The sequence below is a fragment of the Aquarana catesbeiana genome, linkage group LG11 (genome assembly GCF_042186555.1).
Source record: "Aquarana catesbeiana isolate 2022-GZ linkage group LG11, ASM4218655v1, whole genome shotgun sequence".
NCBI lineage: Eukaryota > Metazoa > Chordata > Amphibia > Anura > Ranidae > Aquarana > Aquarana catesbeiana.
In genome coordinates, this window is record NC_133334.1 from 28,447,211 (window position 1) to 28,465,353 (window position 18,143).

An 18,143-nucleotide genomic window follows, 5' to 3' on the forward strand; every position below is an offset into this window, starting at 1 on the left:
CAACCGAGAGAAAACATGGGCAATAACCTGTCAATATTCATATTCACGCAAAATTTAGACAAGCTTATGTCTTACATAAAGACCAAGGAGATAGCACCCCCGGAAAAAGAGTGTATATGAGCGACCGCAGACGGTATGTATAATGAATATGTGAATTTATATCAGAGGATACAAAATCAGCAATTTTTTGGATATTTGACTTACATGGCGAGCTAGGATTGCTGCGCGCACATTTAAAATCAGTGAACGATTTGCGAAATAGATACAGGGACTGCGTTCGCTGCGTAGGATTTCCTTATATATGTAGCCTGTCTGTCCCACCTAAGTTTCATAATGTCTCCTTTGAAGCGGGAGACTAATTGATAATTGACCTACAAGAAGCATTCACATCGAGCATGTTCACATCTGTCTAGACTCCCCCGGGTCTTTGTCTTTTTTGATAAAAGATTTTACTTATAGCCGGAGGGGGATGTCCAGTGACACGCCAAACCCCCGCACGGTAATCCCCCCCCCCCCCCCCCAACCTCAGCCAGACAGGTAAGAGGCAGCTGTTCTATTACACCTGAGTGAAGACACAGCGGAAGGATGGTTGAGTGAAGATCAAAGCCAAAACAGGCCCTTAACCGCCGCATGAGAGTCTCTCCGTCAAGGGCTGTCTGGGGCTGAGGAAGGATCTCAGAAGGCCATCATTATGGTGGAGATAATTCTATACGGAGGTGTTCACCTTCTGAATCACAAAGCTGTTGCGTGTCAGGACAACACAATGTCAACGGCCTTCCTGTGTGTCATCTCACCATTCCAAGGCCCGGCCGGCGGGGTCATTAGACACCTAATAATGGGTTACAGAGGGATGCATGTGGTTTCATTTAAAAAAAAATAAAGAAAAAATCTTTTTATGGCGATGACTTGTATGTCTGGAGGAGGAATTTTTACTTTAGTCATTTTAACAAAAACTCACAATTCTTCAAAAACTTGATATACTGTATATATTTGATACCCCTTTGATGGGATTTTAAAGGCACTACCATAAATAATGCAATGTAAGTACAAAATAATTTTTATTACAAAAATAGAAAAGAAATAGACAAAATATATACAAATCAAATACAAAAAATATGTACAAATGGATACATCCAAAATCAGGATATAATAAGTCTCTCTGAACCTTTGGTTCAGTGAGACTTATTATATCCTGATTTTGGATTTTTCTTCCACTTCGATGCTATTTGTATCTATAACCACATGTACTTTGTTTTTGATGTATCCATTTGTACATATTTTTTGTATTTGATTTGTATATATTTTGTCTATTTTTTTTTTCTATTTTTGTAATAAAAATTATTTTGTACTTACATTGCATTATTTATGGTAGTGCCTTTAAAATCCCAACAAAGGGGTATCTTTTGGTTTTCTTCAGATTCATGGGATGTGGCACACCCCTTTTTTACTACTTTCTGTCAGACTCTCTCTTTACTGTATATATTTGAAACACCTGTGCTTTGTGCTGAATTGTGGCAACAGAAAAAATATATACAGTATATAGTATACCAAAATAACAAAGATAAGGAGCTGCTCTAAGTAAGACATCTATGGCTGGGTTCGCACTACTGCAACCTGAAAGTCACGTGACTGACGGTGCGACTTTGCCGGATGATTCCTGTTAATTTGCTGGTGATTTGATCTGACTTAAAGCGGAGGTCCGCTGAAAAAAAAAAAATATTAAAAGCCAGCAGCTGCAAATACTGCAGCTGCTGACTTTTAATATATGGACACTTACCTGTCCAGGGAGCCAGCGATGTCGGCAGCTGAAGCCGATCCGTCCTTCGGCTCTCGGCTGCTGCCGCCGCCATCCTCGGTAAGGGAATAAGGAAGTGAAGCCGTGCGGCTTCACTTCCTGGTTCCCTACTGCGCATGCGCAAGTCGCGCTGTGCGTCCTCTCTGGTCCCTGCTGTGTTCTGTGTCTCACAGAATACAGCGATGGAGGAGAGTGTAGGCGCCGGAAGTGGCGTAGGTCACCGCAAGCGCTGCGGTGATCTATGCCAGGAAGTGGGAGCAAATACCTGTATTAGACAGGTATCTGCTCCCTCCTCCCCCCTGAAAGGTGCCAAATGTGACACCAGGAGGGGGGGGGGGGAATCCAGAAAGTAGAAGTTCCATTTTTGGGTGGAACTCCACTTTAAATACTACTTTGATGCGACTTGATGCAACTTTGAAGCTAGGGAGGGGCTACACCGCAGGGAATGCCTGTGTAATGTTCCTGTAATGTTGGATCCAAATCACATCAATATAGAGGAGAATCCTACTTGTAGATGACTTCCAGTAAGGTCTATGAGCACAAGTTGGATAGAAGTTGCCTTGGATAGAAGGAACCTTTTCTAAAGCGACTTCAGTAGTGCTAATTAAGACAGCTCTCATTGACTAACATGGGATTTCACATGTCATGAGACTTGGGGTCTCACAGGTCGTATCCCAAGTCATGACAGTGAGAACCGAGACTTAATGTCCATTGTTATAAATAAAAGTCCTTCAGGACATCAGCACCTGATGACGTTGCACTTTGATGATGAAACGCGTAGGGAAGGACTTCCAGGAACGTCACTTCCCCTTTTTGGTACATAGGTGTAATGAAAACCGGCATTTCGGTTTTTAGTTTCTGTTAGCATTATAGTACAATATACTGAAATGGTGAAAGCTTACATTAAAAGGAAATGTGTAATGGTTACACACATACCTACTGTGTGTATATATTCTTTCGTTTTATATTATTTTAATACTAAAAATAATACTTTGTACTAGCATCTCAGCAGCACCAGGATCACTAGAAGGGCAAAAAAAAAAAACACTCACCTGCCCCTACCCCTTACAAGCTAGACTGGCGAGGCAATGCCTCTTGCTGTTGAGGGAGAATCTGCAGCATTTGCATCATCCAGGGGTGCTGTAAAAACCGGTAAGAGTTTTTTACGTAGGGGTTATAATGCTGGTAAGTTGGCCCCAGGGAAGGGATTCCTAGTTTGACACAGACCTTACGCTGCTTTTCACTTTTTTTTCTGTTTCTCAGTGCTACCTGTTCTACAAAGCCCATTGTTCACTGACCTCAGTAGCTCAAGATTAATATTATTATACAGGATTTATATAGCACCAACAGTTTATGCAGCGCTTTACAATATAAAAGGGAGACAGTATAGTTACAATACAATAAAATACAAGAGGGTTAAGAGGGCCCTGCTCATAAGAGTTTACAATCTAAGAGGGTGTGGCAAGTGGTACAAAAGGTTGTAATTGTGAGGAATGAGCCGATAGAAGTGATAAAAGATTAGTTGGAGGTGTGGTAGGCTTCCCTCAATAGATTCGTTTTCAGTGATCGCCTAAATGCAGCCAAAGTAGGGGATAACTGGACAGATTGAGGTAGAGAGTTCCAGAGGATGGGAGCGGCTCTGTAAAAGTCCTTGAGAGGAGCACTAGAGGAGGAGACAAGGGAGCTAGAAAGCAGGACGTCTACAGAGGAGCAGAGAGGACAGGTTTGGTGATATTTGGACAAGATTGGTGATGTAGCTCGGGGCAGATTTGTGAACGGCTTTGTATGTTGTTGTTAGTATTTTGAATTTAATTTGCTGGGCGATCGGAAGCCAGTGGAGGGATTGGTGGAGAGGGGTGGCAGACACTGAGTGGTTGGTAAGGTAGACGAGTCTGACAGCAGCATTCACGACTGAAGAGAGGATAGCCTATGGAGAGGTGGGCCTATGAGGAGGGAGTTGCAATAGTCAAGGCGAGAGAGGGCAGCTACTGCATTGCTGTCTTTTTAGATAACCCATTCTTCTCTGGGAATCCTTTTGTCATGTTTAATCTTTTATCAAATAACAACCATTGTAAACCTATAAGAAAGAGATATAAAATGTCAAGTTAAAGGTGAACTCCAGGCAAATGGCTAAATACACAGATAGAATACATATAAGGGAGTTGTTTTACCTGCCATAGGATTAGTATTTCTGTTAGTGGCTGTCCGTCCATTAGGGGCGCACCGGCACCGCCCCCCCCCCCCCCCCCAATCCATGCGCCCGGCCTCCTAATCTACATGCAGGGCGCTTTTTTTGGAAGCACATGATTAGAGCCCGAGGCTCTAATTGGCTTCAAAAAAGGGTGCTGCTCGGAGTGCAGAGCACTGCGCCCTGAGCCCACCCTGTTGTGTTGTGTGACATTAGCGAATTAATATCTGTTAATGTCTTCCTGTTTCTCCTCCCGGCCAATCATGAATCGGGTCCTGAGACCCCATTGGCCGGGAGTCCGAAGACCCAATTGGCCGGGAGTAGAAGCAACAGCCGGGCCATGGAGGAGATGGAGGGGGAAAGCCACCATGGGGTAAGTGCGGGGCTGACGGGGGGGGTGTGAGAGGGCAAGCCGTTGACCGGGGGGGGTGTTTGGTGTTGTCAATGGTGTGCGGTGGTGGGCATGAGCGATGGGGGGGGTTAGTGTGGGGAGGCGGGCTGAGGGGGGGTTTGTGATCAGGTCTGTCTGCTGCCCCCCCCCCTCGACCGATGGAGCACCAGCCACCACTGATTTCTGTCCATCCATCCCTGAGATTTACGCAGATCTGCCACACACCTCAGCCTTGTCTCACTGTGGAAGAGACCTGATTTTTCTCAGCTGCATTTTAGTAACAATTAAAGCCCATCCACACCTACTAATTCCTCTTCCATGGATGCTGGAAATACTCTTTGTGGCCCCCTGTGATGTCCTCACAGGGGGCTAGAGTGCTCTTCTTCCCTCTTAGACAGTAGCAACCAGAACAGGTGTCCCCAATGAACTATTTTCCCTTTATTCCTGTTCCAATAACAACTGTAAGGTTTTGGATCTCCCATCACTTTCGGTCCCCAGTTGTCACCAGGTCACATAGAGAGGGTGAATCTCCTCAGTGGGGACACTGACAACAATACAAACCTCAATTCCTGACTCCATTCAAAAGTACAAAATAAAGTTTTAAGATAGATTTTAATGTGCATTCCCATAGGTGTGAATGCAATAATGCCATAAACGTGCTCCTATTTCAATTTCACTGTCATTTCAAAACCATAAATTCAAAACCATAAATTCATATTCACAGCTACAATTATAATATGTGCAAATCATTGCCAGGATATTATCTGGAGTTCAAACACGGATGGGTGTCTGCGCAGAACAAAGGTTTACAGGCGTGACAAACAGTTAAATCACATCGGATATTGACCTTTGATAATATTTCAGCCCAAAGGTATGTACACTTGTAAAAAAATAAATAAATGGTATCCTATCTCCTTCCTTATCAAATTCATCATCAACAGTACAAAGCTGGGATTCAGACAAATCCAAGTGCTCCTTTATGATTCTTCCATGGGTTAGGGCTTTGTTTTGTGTCCTTCTGTGTTCCTGCCCCCTCTAAAATGATATACTTAGGCTGACCATAGGTGATAATGACCTTTGGCACACAATGATGGTTAGGCATGTCCAGGGTTTTAGACAAGGTGTAGGCAGAAACAGCTGCCTTGGGTTCTTCAGCTGGAGTCAACAGGACCTGAAGCCCTGACTGCTAAAGTAGTTCATGGTGGTGGTGGTGGTGGTGGTGGTGGATGGAAGCACACTTCGGCCTTGTCCACTTGGATGTTAAAGGACCATATCTGGATTGGATACTGAGCATACCTACTTCCTTCAGGAGATGTCAAAGAGGGACATCTTTTAGAACAAAATAAAAACACTCCCCCAGTTACTTGGACCATGTAGTTAAAGCTCAAAATGGTCAGTCAAACCTACTGGTGCTATTTTTCATAACTACTTTTTCTTTATAGTATTGTTTAAAAATAAACAAAGAAATAATTTCAAGATTGGAAGTAATGTTCAATTTACTGTATGGCTAAAAATATGGTGACACCCCTGCAAATTAGTAAGTTTAACTCTACAAAGCCAACTCTATATAGACATGGCATGATGAGTTTGGCGTGGAGCAGTGGTCTCCAGACTGCAGCCCAGGGGCTGGATGTGGCCCATTCCTTGTCTTTATCTGGCCCTTGGGGCACTATTACTTTCCTTGACATTCACAATTGGGCATAATTCCTACCAATGACACCGACAGTGAGGCACTAGTCCTCCCACTGACACCAGTGATGGGGCACTAGTCATCCCACTGACACTAATGATGGGGCACTGGTCATCCCACTGACATCAATGATAGGGCACTATTCCTCTCACTGACACCAACGATGGGGCACTATTCCTCTCACGTACACCAATGATGAGGCATTATTCCTCTCATAGACACCAATGATGGGGCACTATTACTCTCCTGTATACAACAATGATGAGGCATTATTCCTCTCATGGACACCAATGATGAGGCACTATTCCTCCCACTGACATCAATGAAGGAGGACTATTCTTTTCATATACACCAATGATGAGGACATATTCCTCTCATGGACACCAATGACAGGGCACTATTCCTCTCACTGACACCAATGAAGGAGGACTATTCTTCTCATATACACCAATGATGAGGTATTATTCCTCTTCAGGACACCATTGATAGGGTACTATTCCTCTCAGTGACACCAATGATGGTGGACTATTCCTCTCACTGACACCAATGACAGGGCATTGTTACCTACACCAGGACATTTTCTACTCCTACTGGCCACAGTCCGACCCCTCTAGAGTCTGAAGGATAATAAACTGGCCCTTTGTTTAGAAAGTTTGGAGACCCCTGGTGAAGAGGAACAGGCCTGCACAGAGCCTTGACTTCAACCCTACTACCTTTGGGAATTGGAACAATGATGGTGAGCCAGGTCTTCTCATCCCACATCGGTACCTGACCTCACAAATGTTCTCGTGGCTGAATGGGCACAAAGTGCTCCAATATAAAGTGGAATGCCTTTACAGAAGAGTGAAGGATGTAATGGCCGCAAAGGGAGGCCAACTCCACATAACAGTACGACTAAGGGCAAAACTTTGTTTTAGTTTTGGATAGAGTGGATTAGAACCCCTCTCTATTTTTATTGCTGTCTGTGCCCCCATTAGGAAGATTCCCCCTCTCTATTTGTCCTGTTTACCATTATCATTGAAAGTAAAAGAAAATCACAAATTTTGGGTTGTCCCCAGAAAAGTTATAGAAGGGAAATCTTCCAATGGGGACACTAGTTCTGGTGACCTGGAGGTCCCCAAGGAATTTCCTTTAATTTTGAGGCATTTTCTCTTGCTTCCTGCTATGGGACAGGAAGAGAAGGCAATGGGACACAGATGGTGAAAAAAAATCTGACAGGGGTTACAACTAGGGGTGCAAAGGATCGTCATCGATCCGTGATCCGATCCGCGGAGGTTGATCCGATCCGTGGAGGTTGATCCATACGGGACACCTCTGTGGCCTCGGCCATAGGAAAGGTCGCGGCTTTGGCCTAGCTCCGGAGCGGCGGCCATCTTGGTACACCCGGTGGCCGTTTAGCACGTCGAATGACAGAGCGATCACTTGTAACAAACCGGCGTCATGTCATGACGCCGGTTCCTCTCTCTCTCCCCTCTGTGTACTGATCTGTACAGTGGAGGGGAGAGATTGGATGGCAGCAGTGCCAATACTCTGCAATGTCCTGCCAATGCCCTGCTGCAATACCCTGCCAATACTCTGCCAATAGGGAGATTGTGGATATTACTGTGGGGGAGATTTTTTTTTTTTGTTGATCCGAAAATGATCCGAACCGTGACTCCTGATCCGAGGAACGATCCGAACCGTGAGTTTTTTGATCCGTTGCACCCCTAGTTACAACCCTCCCTTACTCTATCCGAAATGAAAAAAAAAATGCCTTTAGTTCTACTTTAATGTCCATGGTTTTTGAATATAATGTCCATGGGTTTTGAATATGATGTCCATCAAGCTTATATAGGAGTGGTGGCCAGGTGTCCACAAACTAAGCATCAGGTGTAAAAAGACATTTAGGCATGAAAGCAGGAAAGAGGGGATTGGTTACAAAAGAGGGACAGTCCCTCCCAATCAGGGTTAGCTGGAAGCAGAGGGTTAAGGGTGGGCTATCAGTTTAAATAGGTTACATTTTTAAAAGGACTTTTTTTTTTTGTCAGTTTTGAGCAAATAAACGATTCAAAAGTAACTGTCAAGTTTTTATTTCTGTCTGTAGACACATTGAGGAGAATCTCCCTTACTTCCTCTCCCTGTGACACAATACAAGAAATGGAGCGGTTGTCATTGGGACAGGAAGCTAAAGACAGCTAAAAAAAACAAAATATGTTGAAAGTTTTAACCCTTCCCCACGTGTATTAAAAATGTACAGATTTCCCATCACTTCCCATCCTGACAATAAGTGATGGGAAATCTTCTCAATAATCAAGTGCCTGACAGAGGTTCTAGCCTTTATCAGCCTATCCAAAATGAAATAAAAGCTTTGGCTTGAGTGAAGCTTAAAGGTGGCCATAGCCATGCAAGGATAGTCAATTGAGTATTCACCATCTACCAATAGTGGGCTTGTAAACTCGGCCCAGCCTATATACTTAGTTAGTGGCCTACAGATTGGTGTGGTCAAATGCTACCAGTGTACCTTTTCTCATTGGGGAGCAGTGAAGATCGAAGAAGGTTTTCAAACCGCCATGGTCGATTACTGTAACCAAGAGCGGTGGGCCAACAGGCTTCTGTTGGTGTGGTAAGCATTAGATACAGGGCAGCTGTTCAAATGTTCTCTGATGAGCAGTTCAAATGCTGACCACTCTTTAGAGAGCAAAGCACATGTGAACGAGCCCTTCATTTTTTTTTTTACTTATTTTTTAGAATTTAATTTTTTTCAACTGCCCTGTTGGAGGGGAGGGAGGGGGGGATTTGGTGATGTTTCATTTTTGAGACAGAGAAAGGGAATAAGGACATAAATTCTTTCATTCCCTTCTCTACAGCCTCAGATGCACAGATGATTGGATGCAAAATGTTTAGAGGCTTCCTGTTCATTCGCAAACTGAAGTATAGTAAACACAGTTTGTTATGCTTTGGTGATGAATGAACACAGGAGCGATCGGTACCGTTCACTCACTGTGGGGAGGGGCTGGTAAATATGACGTCCTCCATCCTGAAATGATCCCCCTGTGTGCCCTCAGCAGCTGCCAGCAGGAGGGAGAAGAAAGGAGGGAAGCCAGCAGTGCAGCAAGGGAAAGGGTACACGGGGGGCATGGACAGCAGGTGAAAAGGGGGCTAACAGGGCAACCCAAACAGCAGGGAGGGTGGTCAGAGCAGTGGAAGGGAGGTGGAGGCGCAAATACTTGAAACTGATCCCCCTGCAGTGCAGCTGGAGGGAAGGCGAGGAGGAGAAGCCGGCAGCACTGTAGGGGGAGAAACAGGATGACTGGTGTCAGCAATAAGGCATTACTGCCAGCTCTTTAGCAAGTGCCCAGGCCCCCCTTTTGAACTGATGGGGGCTGGGCCCGGTACAGGAGGGCCAGCGGTTATACCTTATCAGCGGCCCTGATTAGATGGAATTAGGTTAGATATGGTGTAGTGTAGCATACACCATACACATACACCCCCTTGGGCCTGTGGATATTGTGTGATGCAGCTCCTTAGGACTGTAAATATCATATAGTGTATGTAAGGATTAGATAGACCTCTCAGCCAAATACAACTAAATCAAATAGCAGCCATCTCTTGTCTTTGGCTAGCCTTGTCACTATCTCAGGCAATGAGAATTATTTGTTAACCCACTGAGTGACACATATAGGTGGTGACCCACACAGTGACAACGCATCCTTGGTAACGGATACAAACAGTGATGACTTTCACTTATACGCATACTGTGCAGGTCTACACCATGAGGTGATCAGATATGACCACACCTACGTTGTATCTGATCAAAGGCCCTCCTGGTCCTATCATTCAATCAGGCCAGTTGTGATCTGGCTGTGGTGAGTCACGTTCTTATCTGTCAGTGTTAGTTAGCTATAACTCCATCACAGGACAGCCGGTCCTGTGCGGTCAATCATTCACCAATCATCGTAAAGTATATATTTGGCAGAAAAATGCCGGATGTGATCTTATCAAGGAGGGGAAAGTTCACACATGAGGTAACTCCTAAGCTGAAGGAGTCTTTGATCTCAATCCTTCACATTCCACCTGCCAGCTGATATGTGAGGGTTTGTGCTTTGAAGATTGCTTCCAATAGTCCACGTTTTATACATGAATCCCTGCAACCCCCCTCTCCCCCACAGCTGTCCAAGAGGGCCAAAAATGTCAGAGAATGGTTGGATGGGCAAGGACTGACCACATTTTGGCCCAGCTTCAGGCAAAAACATGCCCCCGGCTCACATGACCATGCCTGTGTAGGCTGCGTGGGAGGGAGGCCCACGGCGCATGTGGTGGTAGACACTCCAAGTGCTGGACAAGAGATCTGACAAGGCTTTCTAACTCACCCATTCACTTTACATCCATTGTCTGAAAGACCTAGACAGGGGGGCTGGCATATCCAACCTATGGGTTCCTTTAATAACTCATTATTACCAGCAAAACCTATACTGAGAGTCACGTGGGTTCTGCTATGGCTTAAAGCAGAACTCTGGGGAAGGTAAAAAACCTCCATTGCAGTAGGGCTGCCCCCTCACTGCAAAGTTCAAATGCTCATTTACCTCTAAGAGGCCATTATTATACAACTCTACTTCCTCCTCTCCTCTTCCTTTCTCTGTTGGTGTCCCCCAAGGTTCTGTTCTTGGACCTCTCCTTTTCTCAATCTACACCACCTCCCTGGGTCAGTTGATTGCCTCCCACGGCTTTAAATATCATCTCTACGCTGATGACACCCAAATCTATCTCTCCACCCCCCCAGCTCATTCCATCTGCCTCCTCATGCATTACCAACCTACTAGCAGACATATCAGCCTGGATGTCACATCACTTCCTCAAACTCAACCTATCCAACACCGAGCTCATGATATTTCCTCCCCTGATTTCTCTGTCAATATCAACGGCTCAACTATCAACCCATCTCCCCACGCCAAGGTCCTAGGTGTAATCCTGGACTCTGAACCAACCTTTCGGCCCCACATTCCATCACTATCCAAAATTTGCCGCCTCAACCTCCGCAACATCTCCAAGATACGCCCCTTCCTAACCACAAAGCTTCTAATCCACTCCCTGGTCATCTCCCACCTCGACTACTGCAACTCCCTCCTCATTGGTTTACCTCTAAATAGGCTATCCCCACTTCAGTCCATCATGAACGCTGCTGCCAGGCTCATCCACCTCACAAACCGCTCAGCGTCTGCTGTACCCCTCTGCCAATCCCTCCATTGGCTGCCACTCAGTCACCGAATTAAATTCAAGATACTAACTATAACTTACAAAGCCATCCACAACCTGGCCTCCAGCTACATCTCTAACCTAGTCTCAAAATACCAACCTAATCGTTCTCTTCGCTCCTCCCAAGACCTCCTGCTCTCTAACTCCCTTGTCACCTCATCCCATGCTCGCCTTCAGGACTTCTCCAGAGCCTCCCCCATCCTCTGGAATGCTCTACCCCATTCCGTCCGATTTTCTCCTACTTTATCCACTTTCAGACGATCCCTGAAAACTCATCTCTTCAGAGAAGCCTATCTGGCCCCCACCTAACAACTGTACATTTATCTTCTCAATCAGCACAATCGCCCACAGTTATTACCTCTTGTATCTCTTGACCTTCCCTCTTAGATTGTAAGCTCTAAGGAGCAGGGCCCTCTGATTCCTACTGTATTAAAGTGTATTGTATTTGTACTGTCTACCCTCAAGTTGTAAAGCGCTATATAAATCCTGTATAATAATAATAATGATAATAAAAGAGACCAGTCAAAACTGTTTTACTTACCTGAGCCTCCACACCTGCAGACTCTTCCACTTTGCAAGACAGATCCCCACAGCCTCCTCTCCTCTATGCTAAAGAGATCGGATGCCCCTGATCTCATCAAGAGTAATGGAGGACTGATAGCCCTGCAATGGACACGAGGATGCCAAGGAACAGTCCACAGCTGGAGTATAGGGGAGTGCTATCTGCCAGGGAAGCTTTTCCCATCCCCTGGACCCAAATGATAATTTAGCCCTTGCAGTACAGGGGCAACCCTACTGCAAGGGAGGATTTTTACTTTTCCCAGAGTTGGGCTTCAACCTTCCTTCTGAAAATGCTAGTTTTCTGGCTTCTGTAATGATTCTTGGGATTCAACACTTTCTGAGTCAACGACCTGGAGCAAGTATGCAAATTAGGGGCTATTCACACTACCTGCAACATGTGGTAGCACACAATTAACAAAAAAAAAATTAAATAAAAAGCTACTGACACAATCCATGCCTCATTAATGCCACCTAACAGTGCTGCATATTAGTGCCACTGTCACATGACATTAAAGAAAAGTATTGGTAATCGGTGAGTACTTGAAAAAAGTATTGGTACTCGGCCTTAAAAAAGTGGTATCATGACAACCGTGTTTTCCAGTTGGGGTGCTATTGATTTTGAATGGCACTCCTACATATGGGCAAAACGCACCTGCACCGCAATGCACTGTGCTGTCAAAAAACACAGCGAGATCAATTTTTTTGAGCATGTACATTCATTTTAAATAAGCTGCCTAAAGCAGCATGAAACAACGTGCCTCAGTGCATGAAAACACTTTACATGTTGTATTGTGCGTGAATAGGCCCTAAGAGCTTGGACTTTACCAGCTCAATGCTTGTTCTTGCTTAGTGGTTGAGAAAGCATTAAAGCCAGAGATGACCTGGCAATGAGCACTTTTAGAAGTAGGTTAGTAAAGGCAGTGTTCATATTTCTTTTTAATTAAGTTTACTTTAAAGTGATTCTGTCACTTAAAAAAATGTAGTAAAACATGTCGGCAGTCAAACGCCCCTCAACAGGTGCCAAACTTCTAATTCTTTAGCAGTTGGAACTTCCAGGGATTGGCAGACACTCCCAAAAGTCTTGGATGTGAAGATTTTGCAGGAGGTGGTTTCACTTGTAAATAGTGGAGTTCATACTTATTACCCCCGTAAGAGGTAATTGTCCAGAGCAGCCATTCTTAACTGGGGTTCCTCCAGACCTGTGGCTGATTGACCTTCCATCTGATGTTGCCTTCATATTTTCAGGGTGATCACCACTTGGCAGAGGCATAATACCAATGGTAATTTTAGCTGTCTGTAAGGGTGGCATTCTGACCAACACGCTAAAGGGGGGGGTGGGGGGTGGCATTCTTCCCACTGACCACCAATGTAAGGAGCATTGTTCTCATGGGCCACCCACCAATGTAAGCAGCATTCTTCCCACCAACCACCAACATAAGGGGCATTCTTCCCACTGACCACCAATGCAAGGAGCATTGTTCCCATGGACCCCCAATGCAAGGGACATTATTCACGCTGACCACCAATGTAAAGAGCATTCTTCCCACTGACCACCAATATAAAGAACATTCTTCACACTGGCCACCAATGTAAGGGGCATTCTTCCCACTGACCACCAATGTAAGGAGCATTCTTCCCACTGACCACCAATGTAAGGAGCATTCTTCCCACTGACCACCAATATAAGGAACATTCTTCCCACTGACCACCAATGTAAGGGGCATTCTTCCCATTGACCACCAATGTAAGGGGCATTCTTCCCACTGACCACCAATGTAAGGGGCATTCTTCCCACTGACCACCAATATAAGGAACATTCTTCCCACTGGCCACCAATGTAAGGGCCAGTCTTTCCACTGATCACCAATGTAAGGAACATTCTTCCCAGTGACCACCAATATAAGGAACATTCTTCTCACTGGCCACCAATGTAAGGGGCATTCTTCCCACTGATCACCAATGTAAGGGGCATCCTTCCCATTGACTACCAATGTAAGGAGTATTCTTCCCACTGATTACCAATGTAAGGATCATTCCTCCCACTGACCACCAATATAAGGGGCTTGTTTCCACTGACCCCCAATGAATTGGTTTTAGCAAGGGTTCCCCAAGACCTGAATATTACCCTCTGAGGTCAAAATTTGAAGAAGGGCAGGTCCAAACGCTTCTGATTGCAGAGGACTTTTTAAAACACTTTTACAAAGGCACCTTAATGAAACCTGCCGCAAAAGAAGATATATGTTTTAAAAGCCTCAATTATTAAAGCAGCAATTCCTCCACTTCTTACAGTAAACCTGAATAACTTCATATTTATTTGAGGGAGATCACTGAGTTTGGGAGTCAGAGAATGCTAGTTTTCAGCAGTGACTTCTCAAACAGATGCCTTGATGTTACCATTAAAGGGAATCCATAGCCTTGGGAGTCTCTAAAGTTTTTTTTTTCAATACATCTGATTAACTAATCACTTCATCCTGTTCATGTTCAAAAGCAATCTTGTTGCTATGCATAGTTGGTCTTTCTGTATATACTGTACCCAGAGGCAGCCATACCTACTCATTTCATTGGCTGACTTGGCTTACAGTGAACCTGTCAGTAACTTTAGAAGTCCACAAGACTACATTCTTCGCATGTCATAGAATACAGCCGTGTCACCTTTCACAAAAGTTTTACCTTTTATCCATCCCTACAAAGCCTTTACTTTGCTTAGCCTGGGACAATGTCATGAGTCTGCTGCAGACAGATGGAGTCATTATCGAGTAGGGTAGTTCCATGGGACTGCAAATATCATGTCTAGTGTAGCCTCTTGAGACTGACAATATTCTGTAATATAGTCCCTTTGGACTGTGAGTATCATATAGTGTCTGTCAATATTGTGTAGTGTAGCTCCTTGGCACTATGAATTTCATATAGTGTAGCCCCTTGGAACTCTGAATATAATATAGTGTAGCCCCTTGGTACTACAAATATCATATAATGTAGCCCCTTGGTACTACAAATATAATATAGCGTAGCCCCTTGGGACTGTGACTATCATAAAGTTTGGCCCCTAGGTATCTAAATATCATATAGTGTAGCCCCTCAGGACTACCAATGTCAAATAGTGTAGCCCCTTGGAACTGTAGATGTCATATAGTGCAGCCTCTTTGGATTGTGGATAGCATGTAGTATAGCCCATTGGCACTTTAAATATAATATGGCATAGCCACATTGGAAGTGCGAATATCAAATAATGTTGTCCCCCTGGAATGTAAATATCACATACAGTGCATCCGGAAAGTATTCACAGTGCTTCACTTTTTCCACATTTTGTTATGTTAACAGCCTTATTCCAAAATTGATGACATTTATTATGTTCCTCAAAATTCTACAAACAACACCCCATGATGACAACGTGAAAAAAGTTTGTTTGAAATCTTTGCAAATTTATTAAGAATAAAAAATGGAAAAAATCCCATTTACATTTACAGTAAGTATTCACAGCCTTTGCTCAATACTTTGGTGAAGCTCCTTTGGCACCAATTACACCCTCAAGTCTTTGTGAGTATGATGCTACAAGCTTGGCACACCTATTTTTTGGGCAGTTTCTCCCATTCTTCTTTGCAGGACCTCTCAAGCTCCATCGGGTTGGTTGGGGAATGTCGGTGCACAGCCATTTTCAGATCTCTCCAGAGATGTTCAATTGGGTTCAAGTCTGGGCTCTGGCTGGACCACTCAAGGACATTCACAGAGTTGTCCCACAGCCACTCCTTTGTTATCTTGGCTGTGTGCTTAGGGTCGTTGTCCTATTGGAAGATGAACCTTCGCCCCAGTTTGAGGTCCAGAGCGGTCTGGAGCAGGTTTTCATCAAGGATGTCTCTGTACATTGCTGCATTCATCTTTCCCTCGATCCTGACTAGTCTCCCAATTCCTGCCCCAGTTCCTTTCCCAGAGGAAAAGAGATTTAATTTCCAAATACAGAAAGGTTTCCTCACAGTAAGAGCTGTGAAAATGTGAAAATGTGGAATAGACTCCCTCCAGAGGTGGTTCTGGCCAGCTCAGTAGATTACTTTTAAAAAGTCCTGGATTCTTTCCTAGGTGTACATAATATAACTGGGTACTGACATTTATAGGTAAAGTTGATTCAGGGAAAACCTGATTGCTTTCCGGGCTTTCAGGAAGGATTTTTTTCCCCTGCTGTAGCAAACAGGATCATTTTTTGCTGGGTTTTTTCGCCTTCCTCTAGATCAACTGTGGGTATAGGATTGTGTATATGGGATTGTATATATTTTTTTTTTTTTATTGGTTGAACTGGATGGACTTGTGTCTTTTTTCAAACCTGACTATGTAACTGTATTGTAATTGTACTTTCCCCCCTTTATATTGTAAAGTGCTACGTAAAATGTTGGCGCTATATAAATCCTGTATTATAATCAGGGCTTTTTTTTCAAGGGGGAACGTGAGGGAACGCAGTTCCGGCACCTCCAGCACTGAATGTATGCAATGGCAAGGGGTGCTGGAGGGTCTATGATGCTGGCTGATGGGGGGGTATAATGTTGTGTGAGGGATCTATTGTTGCTGGGGGGATCTATTATTGCTGGGTGGATCTCTTATTGCTGGGGGGGATCTAGTTTCCCTGAGATGGGGGTCTATTATTGCTGGGGGGGGGATCTATTATTGCTGGGTGGATCTGTTATTGCTGGGGGAGGGGATCTAGTTTGCCTGAAATGGGGGTCTATTATTGCTGGGGGTTCTATTACACCTGGGATAGGGTCTATTGTTGCTGGCTGCAGGGGATCTATTTTACTGCTTTTTTCATTATCATTAACAAATTGCATCAAACACCAGAAAAATAATACTTGGTTCTGTATTCTCTAAAAGGGGTGTTACTGGTAGGTGGGTAGGGGGTGGAACCAGGAGACAGTACCTGGAGGTGGGTAGGGGCTGGAGACAAGGTGTGGCTCACCTATGCTCTGAGAAAAAAAGCCCTGATTATAATAATAATAATATCATATAGTGTAGCCCCTTAGGACTGTGAATGTCATAATGTAGCCCCTCTGGAATGTAAATATCATATAGTGTGTCTCCTTGGACCTGTGAATATTGTGTGGTGTAGCACCTTGGCACTATGAATATCACATACCTCCCAACTTTTTGAGATGGGAATGAGGGACACCTATCAGCAAAAGTATGCAGGCATAGGACACACCCCCTTGCCACGCCCCCTTAAAGGAGAATTGTACAAAAAAACAAGATTGATTAAACCCACAAGTGCTTTTTTTTACCACTACTATTCCTTTATATTGGCTTTTGGAATTTACAAATGCAGCAATTTAGAAATCAGATGAAAGGTTTAGCGCTGGAAAACACTTTTTGATAGATAAAAAGTGCATTTTCTATACATCTATATAGATCAGACCAAAATGAGGGACAAATGAGGAGGAATGAGGGACAGAGGGACATTGCTCCAAATCAGGGACAGTCCCTCCAAATCCGGTGCAGTTGGGAGCTGTGATATCATATGGTGTAGCCCCTTAGGACTGTGAATGTCATAATGTAGCCCCTCTGGAATGTAAATGTCATATAGTGTGTCTCCTTGGACCTGTGAATATTGTGTGGTGTAGCACCTTGGCACTATGACTATCATATAATGTAGCCCCTTAGGACTGAGAATATCATCTAGTATAGTTACTTGGAAATGCAATTATCATATAATGTAGCCTCTCTGGAATGTGAATATCATGTAGTGTAGCCCCCCTGGGACTATGAATATCAGGTCTTATATTGTGTTCTTTTGTTCATCTCACAATGTCACAGACTTTGGACTTTGGTTTTATGACTTTTACAGATGAGAAGAATTCCGCTCAAGTGAAAAGCAGGATGTGAATAATAATCTGTCACTAACCAGTTGCAGCAACAAAGTGAAACCTTCCTTTTATAGAGAAAAGTGCGCCGGCAATTAAAATTCCTTTTCCAGAACAATAGTTTTTAAAATTATTTTCGTATCACTGCAAGGCCTACAGGCAACGGCTATCATCTTCAATGTATAAACCCCGAGGAGCATAACTGAAATGATACTTTCACCCAGTCCCTGCCAATTAAGTTTTCAATCCAAGAAACGTGACAAAGCATTAAAGCATACACCTTTAATATGATGAGTTTAATATATCAATGTCAGCCAAATTCAGCAGGCTTTTCATGATACTTCAGGAGGCCTTGCTGCCCTTTCTCACAAGACCCAGGAGACCATGGGCCCTGTAGCGGTTGAAAAGGCTTCTCTTCCAGTTGATGAGAGAGGATTGGAAAACGA